Raw genomic sequence first — 14,212 nt, forward strand, 5'->3', positions numbered from 1 at the left:
TTGAAGGGTGGGGCAGCCGTTGTAACTATACTTGAGACCTTAGAACTTATATCTCAAGGTGGGTGACGCATTTACGTTGTAAATGTCTATGGGCTCCAGTAACCGCTTGACACCAAGTGGGCTGTGAGCTTGTCCACCCATCTTAGCAATAAAAAAAAAATCTACGATATTTAATTTAGATACTTTATAGCGTATGTCAATACATTAGGTAACTTTATTCCTATAGGTAGTTTCCTATATAAACCTAAAAGTTGCTGAGAAATACTCTTAGTTATATAGACAGAATGTCAATCGATCCTGAAAACGAAGACAGATGATGATGACCGAAGATCGAAGTTGACTTCTATCGAGATGCATCCAAGAAAATTGATGTTCGGGAAATTTTATACCATTAATGTACTTTGCACAGCGTGGAATTGAAAATAGTTAAAAATCATCTGTCGTCAGCCTTCTATCGTCCGGAGAAAATGCGGGAGGCATCTATCAACTGTCTTCGCATTATACGTTTTAGATAAGAATTCGGAAGTTAAAACACTAAGTTCACACTGTTTATTGTATGTATATATTTTCTATAATAATGTATTATTGTCTTTAGTACACCGCAACATACCTACTATATTTTTTTTATTTTCCAGAATTTCTGTAAATTAAACGGTTTTCTGGAAGAGATCGCTTTTAGCGATAATACCGCCTATTGTACAAATGTATCTGCTTTTTGATTGTTTTTGAATGTAAATTGTGTTTTGGTGTGCAATAAAGTGTATTCTCTCTCTCTCTCTCTCTCTCTCTCTCTCTCTCTCTAAGTTTAGAAATACCAAAATGGAAACTCAATCAAATCAAATTCAGAATAATTACGAAAGCACTTGAATTTTTTTGCATAAAACTAATATGTTTTGTAAGCTTAGAAAATTTTACTACAACAAAAGCTAGCGACATGTTTATGTATTAAGAATATATTCTATTCACTTTATATTTTGTATCAGCTTCGATAAAGATGTAACGGTCTTAAGCATTTTGTATTCAGACGTATATAGCCGAGTATTTTCATATGCGAATGGCAACAAAGCAAATGAAACTTACAAGCCCTTTTTTGCGAAAAAGCCTTATCAGCGGGCTCAACTGTGGAGGAATTCAGTCGTATTACGCTAAATACTTTAGGGCTGCCACTCAATGTTGCTTTTTAATTCGTTTGCTTATGATATTCTTAGCTGCCGGGAACGTGTTATGAGCTTCTTCGGACACATCATGCGGTCTCCCAGACATGAATTAGAGAAGCTCATAATAACGGATCGAATAGAAGGCAAGCGCGCCGTGGGCAGAACACCAGCCAGATGGTCAGATCTAGCAAGAGAAGCACTCGGTGGTAGTCTGTACCATGCAGTCCATGCCACCCATGATCGAGCACATTGGAAGTACATCGCATGTGGTCGCGATCCTCAATAGTGAGGGAACGATATAGAAGAAGATATTCTTTCGAAAGAAAAATTTAATATATGATCATAAAGCATTTTATGTGAGCATGATTAAACAATTAGATCTTGAAGAAAAGCTTTTAAACTAACTTTCATATTCTAAACTCGTAACTCGTAAATAAAACATTAATATGATATAATATTATGGAAGTAATGTTAAGTTATAATTTCGAAATATAAAAAAAAACACATTAATAAACAAATGAATGTAAAAATTAAAATACCGAATGTTACCAATATACAAAAAAGAGAAAGCTCATCCCTAATTTAACAAAAAAAATCAACGACAATTATAATCTGTTAGGTAATCAGTGGTATTTCTTTCTTATACCCAGGAACGAATGAAACATGCTATTCAATTAACGCAAACAAGCAACTCTTTTTTTTTTTATTGCTTATATATTATGTGGACGAGCTCACAGCCCACCTGGTGTTAAGTGGTAACTGGAGCCCTTAGACATCTACAACGTAAATGCGCCACACACCTTGAGATATAGTTCTAAGGTCTCAGTATGGTCACAACGGCTGCCCCACCCTTCAAACCAAACGCATTACTGCTTCACGGCAGAAATAAGCGGGGCGGTGGTACCTACCCGTGCGGACTCACAAGAGGTCCTACCACCAGTAATTACGCAAATTATAATTTTGCGGGTTTGATTTTTATTGCACGATGTTGTTCCTTCACTGTGGAAGTCAATCGTGAACATTTGTTAAGTACGTATTTCATTAGAAAAATTGGTACCCGCCTGCGGGATTCGAACACCGGTGCATCGCTCGATACGAATGCACCGGGACGTCTTATCCTTTAGGCCACGACGACTTCAAAACTCCTTCACACAAACATCCCCTATTATCCTATTACAGTCAATATCGACTACCGAGAAAGCTGCTGCAAGCTCTGCGCTCATCTGGGTGCTTAGTGCGAGTTTTTAACGTTCTCGATGGCGTAAAAGTTAACTCAAATTTGTATGGTATGGGATCATTTGCCCGCGTTTGCCGCTAGTGGCGCTGTTCAGTTACAGTAAGCTCTTACACAATTTACATAATGTCAATTACTTATTTAAATTTATACTGTATTACTTACTACTTACTACTATACATTTACGTTACTTTTAATGTGCAAGAAAGTATACACTTAATTTAAAGTTATCATTATAATTAAACAAAGAAGACAATCAACTCACATACCAATAATAGGAATCAATGCAATTTTACCACGTTCTAGTAGTCTGTTTTGTATAACGAATTTAATTTTGACGTGACAACGTCTTATAATTCGATGGGGCCGGCTGCACCCACGAAAAAACATGACTCGTGCGGCATTACCTCGCTCGGAGGCGTTCCATTTAAGGCTTGAAGTGCAAGCGAGAGCGCGCAACGAGCGACAAAGAGGCACGATCGGCCTCCGCGTTCGGCAGTGTTCGACATCTGTCTCTCTTCTACTTGAGTGAGCGATGCATCCGCGGGGACAGCTGCTATACAATAATACATTTACATGTTTTCGTCAAGTATGATGTTCAGTGAAAAGTGAATGTGGTGTCAATTGTCCATACAAAATATCTATCAAACAAATAAGTAAAATTAAAATTTTCTTTTGAAAAATGAAACCATTCCATCAGCATTTTCTTATGACGTTGTCACGTTCAACTATCGTCAGTAAACCGACTTTACAGACAACCGATTTTTTTAACGACATACAAACTTGAAATTTGCATTACTTTTTAATTTTTTTTATTGATTAGATGTGTGGACCAGCTCACAGCCCTCCTGGTGTTAAGTGGTTACTGGAGCCCATAGACATCCACAACGTAAATGCGTCACCCACCTTGAGATACAAGTTCTAAGGTCTCAAGTATAGTTACAACGGCTGCCCCACCCTTCAAACCGAAACGCATTACTGCTTCACAACAGAAATAGGCAGGGTGGTGGTACCCACCCGCGCGAACTCACAAGAGGTCCTACCATCAGTAATTACGCAAATTATAATTTTGCGGGTTTCATTTTTATTACACGATGTTATTCCTTCACCGTGGAATTCAATCGTGAACATTTGTTGAGTACGTATTTCATTAGAATAATTGGTACCCGCCTGCGGGATTCGAACACCGGTGCATCGCTTCAACACGAATGCACCGGACGTCTTATCCGTTAGGCCACGACGACTAATAAATATAAACATAATAAATATATCGTTTTTCTAAAGTAATATAATATTATTTTCATCAATCTTCGACAATGAAAACTTTCATTAAAACCATCCACGAAATAAATAACCCTATAGGCGTTCTTTCTTTTACACAGCTTAAAATATGTCATAGCTCCAAAGAAACGATGTGATAATGTCGTCCTGTTAAAAACTCACTCTTTCTAGTTTTCCTTCATTCAATTATAAACTTTAGTAATCGCTCATGAGTGAATATAATATGTACTCTGGAAATTTATTTTAATCTTTCCACTTGTGAACTCGATTGACCTCAGAATTTAATTTAAACAAATTCGCAACCTTCTCCCTCAAAGAAGTTTCATCTCGTTCGAATCCAATCTAAATAATGATTTAAAGTTGGATCGGGTCGTCGAGTGGACTTAAGAGTAAGAGCCCTGTGCGTTTGGTGACAGATAAAGTTAACGATAGTGTTAAGAAATGACAATCGTACATCACGTCATTGTCATATTCATGACATTCAATCTATCCCAATTCAACCATTTTTATTATATCTACAGTTTTCATTTAGCCTAACACCTGTCCGTGCGGATTTTTACCTTAGATTTTTGGAACGAAGTTCCTTATGGGACGATGCGGAGGGGTACCCTGACCGGGAAAAAACGTCCGTAACGTAAGATTTCTATTATTTATGTATAGTCTTAGTATGATGGCTAAACAGTGTCTAATGTATAGTCTACGTGATGACGGTTATTATTATTATTCAAATAAATAGCTGTTTCTTTGTATATTATTATTACATATTTTTTTAAAAATAATTGTGAATAAAATAAAGTTGATAACTTAGTAAAGTAGTTTTTTTTTATAAAAAGAAATCATAGTAAAAAATGTATACCCGAATAATTACTTTCTTTATACCTCGTATAGAACTTAAAATTAATATTTTTATAATAAGGACCTTCGTTCCTATCCGGTGTCCAACGACACCACACATCTTTTTTTTAAAGAAAAACCAGAAATAAAGAGGTCCAGTTAAAAAACATGCCAGATTTTCAATAAATCGGTTAATACAATTTCAAGAAAGGGAAATGCGGGTGTCAACCTTACGGTTTTACCAACAAAATAAGGTCAAGAGCTCATAAACTGCACCCGTTCTCTACAACATTCAGTACAGATTAAATCCTTTGGCACTTTCGTGAATGCGGACCGGCCCTACATAGCTTCATATAGACTGTAACTTTGGGTTTTATTGAAGTGTTTCCAAACGATTATTTGATTGCTTTTATTGTTGGCTTGTATTATTGAACATTGATGTATTGTTTGGGTTGTTGCGAAGTGAAAATACTCGTAATATCTTTGAGATTACAGCTTTGGAACGAAGTTCTTTAAGGGACGATGCGGAGGGGTACCCTAACCGGGAAAAAATGTCCGTAACGTAAGATTTTTATTAGTAATGCACGCAGTGTACGACTTAACTTTATAATAACGTACAAAAAAAAAATTTTTTATCAATAAAAAAATTATAATAAAAAATGTATACCCGAACAATTATTTTCTTTATACCTCGAATAGAACTTAAAATTTATATTTTTATAATAAGGAACTTCGTTCCTATCAGGTGTCCCACGACACCACACATTTATGTTATTTATACTGGTGGTAGGATATCTTGTGAGTCCGCGCGGGTGGGTACCACCACCCTGCCTATTTCTGCCGTGAAGCAGTAATGCGTTTCGGTTAGAAGGGTGGGGCAGCCGTTGTAACTATACTTGAGACCTTAGAACTTATATCTCAAGGTGGATGGCGCATTTGCGTGATGTCTATGGGCTCCAGTAACCACTTAACACCAGGCTCGTCCAAACAATAGCAAGTCCAAGCAATAAAAAAAATATAATAAAAAATACATTTTTTTTATAGTCAAATTGTAAGGCATTCGAAATAACGTTAATAATAAATTGAAAATACTAAACGCGAAAGAAATCTGCCGTAACAGTAAACCCAACAAATACGCTAATTATGAAACCGAAATTTCATTTATAAAATCAACGAGTCGTAGTTTTTTGTTTTAGTTCATTATTTAATACTAGCGGCCCGCTCCGGCTCCGCTCGGGTGTTTAACAAAAATTTCAGCGATGTTTGACGTTGCTTTATTTTTATAAATAAAATAACACTTATTGCGGCATAACCATAATAGTTAGACATACGCTATAACAAATTTGTGGTCTTATTTCAAATTAGTATGGTCCAATCATAGCCAACACTAAGACGTCAAAACGCTGCACTGCACGTTCAAAAACTGAGTAAAAAACCACCGTAACACCAAGGTTTTGGAAGGAATATCTTTTTTTGGTAAATTTATATTATTAAGTGTTTTTCATAAAATACTAAACACAATTATATTGTAAATAAAACACAATTTACGAATATTGTAATTGTTTGGCCAATGTTTGCAACAAGGCACCAACTATTGTAACAAACATCACCTATTCTTGAACAGGGAATGCATAGAGTAGTTTTGTTATTTTATAATGTTATTTTTGTTTGTAGATTTCCTACTACTGCCCCTTGTCGCTGTGCACAATGGATATATATTGTCGCGAAAGAAAGAGGAGAAGAAATATAGAACCCTTATAAAAATTCTAGAATTGTTCAATGGTGGTGGCAAATCAATGCAAAAAAGTATTAAAAAAACTTTATATGTATGTGTAAATATTTTAAGCGTATATGCTGAAAAGAATTTGTTTTCTGGGGGAAACGAACACAGCCATAAAATAAGCCTAAATTAAACTGATTATAGAAAAATTCATTGATATAAGATTATATTATATTTGTAAAAAAGAAACCGCTCATATAAAAATAACTTCTAAAAGACAGCTTTATAACAAACTGAATCTGTTTAAAGGTAATTAAACCTACATTATTGTTTTAATTACTTCTGTATAAAGAATACGTGGAAAACATGTTTCGTGTTTCCTTTCATATTTTTTTTACTTTATTCAATTTTATTTTTTATCACCTATTTGTTGTAATAGCGGCAATGTAAAATATTATCTACTACTTTTTTGAATCGGTCAAAAATAGTTGCGACCATACAAAACAAACCTAATACAAATATGTATATTCTGCAACTCTATGTCTTTCAATACTTACTGTGTTCTGAGCATTGAAATGTAATACCAAGAACTACATCTAGTTCCACAATACAATAAGCACGAAATTTTAAACAAATATTTTTAACCTTATAAATTAGGCTTTATGTATCATTTTAGAATAAATATTTTTGTACTGATGACTTTTTATGTTCAAGTTACATTTTAAATTTATTCCTTAATATTCTTTTTTTGACGAAAGGACCTAAATACATATATTTTGCAATGGTAATTAAACTTTATGTTTAAGCATTAAGGTTTATAATAAACTGAAGTCGTTAACATTATTCAACTTTTTTCTAAGAAATGAAGATGTTTTCGTGTCTGCAAACGTGGCCACTGGAGCGTCTTATTTTTGTTCCTGATCCTTAATCTAGTACTATTATTGATCGAAGTGGGTAATCCTTTTATCGACCTGTCTGTGTGCGGTCACTTCATACCGCCAAGCCTTACCTTAAAACGTATCGCTTAGCTTCTACTTTCTTCCATTCGCTAGGTTTGCGTAACAAAGGATATTCAATTTAATAAAACAATTTTACATTTCAAAATGACTGAAGTTATAATGTTTAAAGTTAATTAAAAATGCACATTATAATTATATCAATCTTAATTTATACTCTGTTCTATTATAACTAGTTGTCGGTGAACCTGCTGCGAAGTAGGCCTTGGACATCACAAAGTTATTGCCGCCACCGACCTTCATTAGATCTGGGGTTTAATTTTTAGGTATTAAAACGGTCCCAATCCTGATGTTTCACTGCTTTTTTATTTATTTTTATTGCCGTTTAGGCAGACGAGCATACGGCCCACCGGATGGTGAGTGGTTACCGTCGCTCATGGACGTCAGCAAAGCCACTGCCTACCAAACAGCCAAACTACCAAACAGCCAAACTACCAAACAGCAGAACTAGCGTGCGTGTTCCCAGTACACCCTCACACCGATAATAATTCACGAACGAATAATTCACGCTAATTCACGAGCTAAGCATCTTAATTATTATTGAGGATCGATTCGCATTTCAGCATGAAGTAACAATAACAATCGTTATATTTTCATCATCTAATAAATACTAATTCCTCAAATAGAATTCCTCGAATACTCGTGGAACAAGATTAAAAATATATATTGTTTGTGGCTTCTTTTGTTATTCTCCGTTCGTGCATTGTTTGCGCTATTGAAGTTGAGTTTTGTTATTGTTAATCCCTTGAAGAAGGCTTCTCTCTTGCTATATATCACTCGAGCACGAAAAATAATGCGCTAGTTTAGAAAAAAAAATGTATTTCTATTGTGGCTTCACTATTATCTTTATCTTCTATGAATGTATATAAAAATGAATTGCTGTTCGTTAATCTCGCTAAAACTCGAGAACGGCTGGACCGATTTGGCTGAATTTGGTCTTGAATTATTTGTGGAAGTTCATAGGAGGTTTAAAAGGTAAATAAATATGAAAATGCTCGGAATTAAATAAAAATAACAGTTTTGTTTTTCCTTTGATGTGTCCCCCGTCGGACGGATTCCTTTTGTTTGTTTTAAGTTTATTTTATACAAAAGTTTAGGTCTTTTATTTATCGATTGAGACACTGCGAAGTCTGCCGGGTCAGTTAGTACTAAATATAAAAAGTCCAGAATAAATTTACAATTGCTTGTGTTCTTCGTTTTCTCGAATTTCAAACACATCCGTAAGTATTTACCGAATAGTCCGATATAGTTAAGTACTTCTAATTTAAACAGCCGCAAATGTTTTAAACAATTTGGGTCCGATGTACTATACTTGCTTGGAGCGCATGCTTGATTACATTCCTGCCCGGGGTCCACGGTGGTCACTCTATCGACTAGCCTGCTTGGTCTACCGACGTTTTCACAGGCTTCGACAGATTCTGATGTACATCTACAGTACACTGCACACAAAATGTCACGTAGCCGGAAAATTTCTTACTAATTCATTACTTTTACTTACTGTACATTTACTTACCTTATTAATAATATAGAAGACCTCATTTCATCATTGGTATTAAGGAAATGCACTGAAGAATTTTGAATGAAATTATTTTTTGGAAATTATTTTTTAGACTTTTTTGGAATATTCTCGATGATTCTAGGGATGTGGTATTATAGGCTATAAAAGTATTGCAGAGATGGCATGCAGTCAGTTAGTAATCGAAACTACTCGAAGCGAAACAGCGAACGGATCATCCGAAGCGAAGCCGAAGAAGCGAATTGAGAGTTTTAATTTGTGAAGTGTTCTAAGCGCTAATACAGTGTTAACTTGTGAATCGATAGAGTTTTTATTTATCCCGAACTCCAGCGCGTAACACTATCACTCTTTCATCATCATCATTATCCTGCCCTTTTCCCAGTCACCTGGGGTCGGCGCAACATGTTTTCTCCTTCCATACTCTTCTATCATATACCATTACACTATCACTCTTTACACAACAGAATTCATGTATATAGATTAAAGATCTGTTCATTCTTGAACTACGCTGTTGAGATCGTGAGAAATAACAAGTAAATTGAAGTGGTGAGTCCGTTTTGTGTACCAATTGTGCCAAGTGACGTTCATTGTATTCTAGTTCTGTTCGATCGAACTCCAACGACAGTCTTTTGTTAATTCACAAGCGTTCTCCGCTCGTTATCATCACAGGAAGTACAACGTACTGTTGAAGAATTCGTTTAGAAAAAGTCGTAGGCTCTAATAAAACGTGAAAAAATGTGTTCGAAAAATATAATTAACGCACATAAAATTCTCAATTAACCGAAGCGACTTTGTAAGTTAATACAACTGGATTTTTTTCAGGGCATTTAATATCAATAATCATTTCAAAAGACATTCTTTGTTCACAGTTCGTGATTTTTTTTTATTGCCCTTGTAAGCAGATAAGCACACGGCCCACCCGATGGTGGGTGGTTACCGTCGCCAATGGAGTTCAGCAATGCCAGGGGCAGAGCCATCCGCTACCTACCTATGTACATCAGATAGACAAAAAATTGCGTGTTTTGCTTTAAAACTGCGAACAACCAGGTATAATAAGTATTTGAAGAGTTTTCGAAATCACAAAAAGAAAACTATTGTGTATGTGTAGATTATATAACATTTTCTATTGTTTTCTTTCGTTTTCGGGTAAACTATAATAATTCCAAAGTAATTTAATTGAGAATTCTAATATCAATTTCACTACTAAAGAGTTTAGCTGTTAAATTAAAGAAAAACCCGCGCCAACTTATATAATTTGGTTGAACACGATAATTTAATCACATCTCAGACTGAGCATTTATGACATCATTTGTGTGTTTAGCTTGACATTATTAGAATTATCTGATTTCTTGAGTGATTTATAATGTAATTTCAGTAGGCGGCGCGGCGGCTTGTCTATGCCCTTGACATTGTTGAAATTCATAAAACACTTGTCCGGCAGCAATGGAAATAAAAAGAACTACTTTCGATTTGCAGGCTAGGACTGTTTTTTTTTTAATTTTATTTTTTTATTATCAACATAGAAGTAGAAACACAATCATAACTTGCATCTGTGCTTGAACTAGGCGATAAAACCTGTATCTCAAGCAGCTCCTCGTACAAAGAATACAACAGCTTTACTTCAGATGCAAAAAAAATGAAAATTAATAGACAAGAATTAAACTGAAATTCATGGATTGCATAAAAGTGACAAAATGTGAGCTTAAAAATATAAAAATTAACAAAAAATATTTAAATGAATCTATTATTGTACCCTCTGTGTGTAATGAGTCTGAGCATGAGTGAGTGTAAGAGGGTGTCTGTGGGTGTAATCAAAAACAAAATTTCAGTGTCCTCATAGTTGAAATTAAGCAACCAATGTTTATATTGAAACTGATTTTTTTGATCTCCTACCTATTCTAGCAACCTCGAGGTATTATACTTGATTCGCCGGGCGATTAAGTGAGCTCACGGAGCTCTAACCTGACGAATTAGCTAATACTAGCCCTAGCAAGAGCCGTGCTTCGAAGAATCTACTACACAGTCAGAAACGCGACCCACTGAGAAGATCCGACGAGAAACTCATTGGGCAAACTGAGACTTTGTTTCATGTCTATATAAAAAAATAGATATATTTTTTGATATAGCGACCCGCCCTCGCTTCGCTTCGGAAGCTGTAATTTATTATTGATTTCTTCACTATTTAATGGATGTTATTATACATATAAACCTTTCTCTTCAATCACTCTATTTATTAAAAAAAACCGCATCAAAATATATTAATAAAAAATATGTTGCGTAGTTTTAAAGATTTAAGCATACATAGGGATATAGGGACAGAGAAAGCGACTTTGTTTTATACTATGTAGTGAAGAGCTAATAAACAAAACTCAGTATTTTTAATTAGCACGATAATGTTAATGTAGATGTTATTGTTACTGTCATTCTGTAGTACAAAACTTTAACTAAGCTTGTTATTAAACGATTTCTTTTCTTTTTTTATTGTTTAAGTTGCTGGACGAGCTCACAGCTCACCTGGTTGTTAAGTGGTTCTTCGAAACCATAGACATCTAAAACGTAAATACCGCCGCCCACATTGAAATATAAGTTCTAAGGTCTCAGTGTAGTTACAACGGCTGCCTCACCCTTCAAATCGAAACGCATTACTACTTCACGGTAGAAATAGGGTGGTGGTACCTACCCGTGCGGACTCACAAGAGGTCCTACCACCAGTAAACAAATTAGAAAAGCTACTAGTAAAAAAATTCATAGAACAAACGAAGGATTCACTTCCTAACGTATCCGGGTCTTATGAATTTTTAGTGCTGCTTTAAGAAAATGCATTTAAATCGACGAATTTAAACCCTCGTTTCACGGCCTTCCCTCGTTTTATGGAGCGTTAATTATGTTACAAATCGTGTTATTATTTTCAGACCTCCGATTTTACAGCAGTATTTAAGTAGGTATTTGTTTGTCATTTGCTTACGATCAGCTTTGTTAATGAAATTAAGAGATAATATTCGACGAGATTACCTTTCTTAATAGCTTTATTGCTATCATTTTAACTAAAAGTAGAAAATAATGTTGTTTTTTTTTTGAAGATGTATGGCCCGGTAACTAGACTATTAAGCCAAAATTAATTGGCGTTTAGTAATTATAAATTATATTGTGAATGCGCTTTTTTTTTAACTGCTCAGACCATAATCATTCTAGGACCCTATTTAAAATCCTATAGTGACAACTGACCAACACGATTTGTTCCTAAGAACGTCCAGCCCTTTCTGCGCTGTTGCGGAAAATTGTTTTTCTTGTTGTTATTTGAAAAGGGCCTTTTGCCGAAACAATTTATTTTATTGTTTGAATGGCATTTGAATTCGTTCTTTTCAGCGGGAATTCACGATTACCTTTGAAATAAGGTTAATAAAAAGGATTAATTCTGTTAAAAACAGTTGGGTGGCGTAGGCTCAATTGCTTAATCTTTGTCCTAATGTATTCTGTACCAAATATGAAATGTCGCATCGTTACATATCTATCGGTTTTCTCAATCAATTAACCCAGTACAGAAAAGTTACAATTCAATTACAGTCCAGTGTTATAAAAATAATGATTACTCTATATAACTCATTAAGAAATAATAATAAGGAATAATATAGTTTAATTAAAATCGAACCTACAAAATGATAATTACCGTAATTATATTTAAAATCGAACCTACAAAATGGTAATTACCGTAATTATATCGACGCTTGAAAAACAAAAAGTTCACGCATTGTCGCTTAGTCACGTTTGCCTTTCAAGCGTCGATAATATGGTTATTGTGGTCATAGGGCATCTCTAAGCCGGCACGGGTAGGTACCACTCCCTGTCTATTTGCACTGATAAGCAGTTGAACGTTCCGCTTCGAAGAGTGAGAAAGCTGTTTAACTATGCAGCAATTGACACTTAGATTCCATGCCAAGATGGGAGATAGCAGTACCATTGTCACATTCGTGGTTTCCAGTACTCAATAAAGACCGAATGGACAATATGTTTGCTCAATTGTCTATGAAATGAAAAATACTCATTTATAGATAACTAGCTGACCCGGCAAACTTCGTAGTGTCTCAATCGATAAATAAAAGACCTAAGCTTTTGTATAAAATAAACTTACAACAAACAAAACTAATCCGTTCGACGGGGGACACATCAAAATTGTTATTTTTGTTTAATTCCAAGTGTTTTCATATTTTAAACCTTTTAAACCTTCCCTGGACTTCTACGAATAATTCAAGACCAAAATTAGGCAAATCGGTCCAGCCGTTCTCGAGTTTTAGCGAGACTAACGAACAGCAATTCATTTTTAGGTATATATATAGACTAGCGACCCGCCCTCGCTTCACTTCGGAAACATTAAAACACACATGAAACCAAAAAAAAAAAATTAAAAAAAAGTAGCCTATGTTCATCAGGGACAATGTCGGCTTCTAATAGAAAAATAATTTTTCAAATCGGTCCAGTAGTTTCGGAGCCTATTCGAAACAAACAAACAAACAAATCTTTCCTCTTTATAATAAACTACTCAAAACAAAATAGGGCCCACTTTAAGATAATCTCGAATTTCGTCTAAAAAAAATTGTTGGGTAGTAAATAGTGAAGTAAAACATTTCGAAGTATTGTTGACATGTTTATCTAACGTTATCAATGTTTCAAGTCATGAATTCAATGGTGTGTAGACAAAAAAAGAGAAGTACCTACTCCAAAAAACATTTATTACTCAAATTCTCAGTCACTTGTACCCTAAGTCATATTCTGAGTGTTACAGTCGCACGTCTACTTTTTTCATTTTGAGTTGATTTCGGTGTTACTCGCGATCATTATGCCTGGTTCTCGGTGTCATATGGATGTGGAAACAGCAACAAGAGCAGTGTTTATGCTTTAGGAGGGAGAATCTCAGAGATCAGTGGCAAGACGTCTTGGTGTGTCGCGACGAGCTATTCGAAACGCGTGGGAAAGTTTTTTAGAGACAGGTAGTATCACGAGGAGACCTGGATCAGGACGAGCGCGAGCTACAACCGTCCAGGAAGACCGGTATATCAGACTGACTGCACGTCGAGAGCGTACGATTCCCGCCCGCGTCTTACAAAATCGACTGCGGCAATCGACTTGCACACGAATCGGTGATCAAACCATTCGAAATCGGCTCCATGAAGACGGACAACGTTCCAGATTTCGTGTTATTCGTCTAAAATTGACAAGAGCGCATCGTGCAGCACGTTTGAGGTTTGCTCGCGAGCATGCGAAGTGGACAATGGACAACTGGAGAAATATACTCTTTACGGACAAAGTAAAGTGAAGTTTTTCTGCGATGATCGTCGAGTGCGCGTGTGGAGAAGAGAAGGAGAACATTTTTCAGAACCTTGCATACGCGAAAGGGATCGTTTTGGAGGTCCAAATGTTATGGTGTGGGCTGGAATAAGCTTGCTCGGTAAAACTGAG

At 35.5% G+C, this 14,212-nt stretch overlaps 1 protein-coding gene and 1 long non-coding RNA gene across 3 annotated transcripts in view; both read left to right on the forward strand.

Moving 5' to 3' along the window:
- LOC101746051 (neuroglobin) overlaps nucleotides 1-14,212 on the forward strand; it is a 142,682-nt gene that overhangs the window by 107,208 nt on the left and 21,262 nt on the right. The window lies entirely within an intron of this gene.
- On the forward strand, nucleotides 3,833-6,925 carry LOC134200592 (uncharacterized). The gene is made up of 2 exons (XR_009975575.1): nucleotides 3,833-4,306; nucleotides 6,181-6,925. It is a non-coding gene; the product is annotated as an uncharacterized LOC134200592 (long non-coding RNA).

This window comes from Bombyx mori, chromosome 18, assembly GCF_030269925.1.
Source record: "Bombyx mori chromosome 18, ASM3026992v2".
NCBI classification, from domain to species: Eukaryota; Metazoa; Arthropoda; class Insecta; order Lepidoptera; family Bombycidae; genus Bombyx; species Bombyx mori.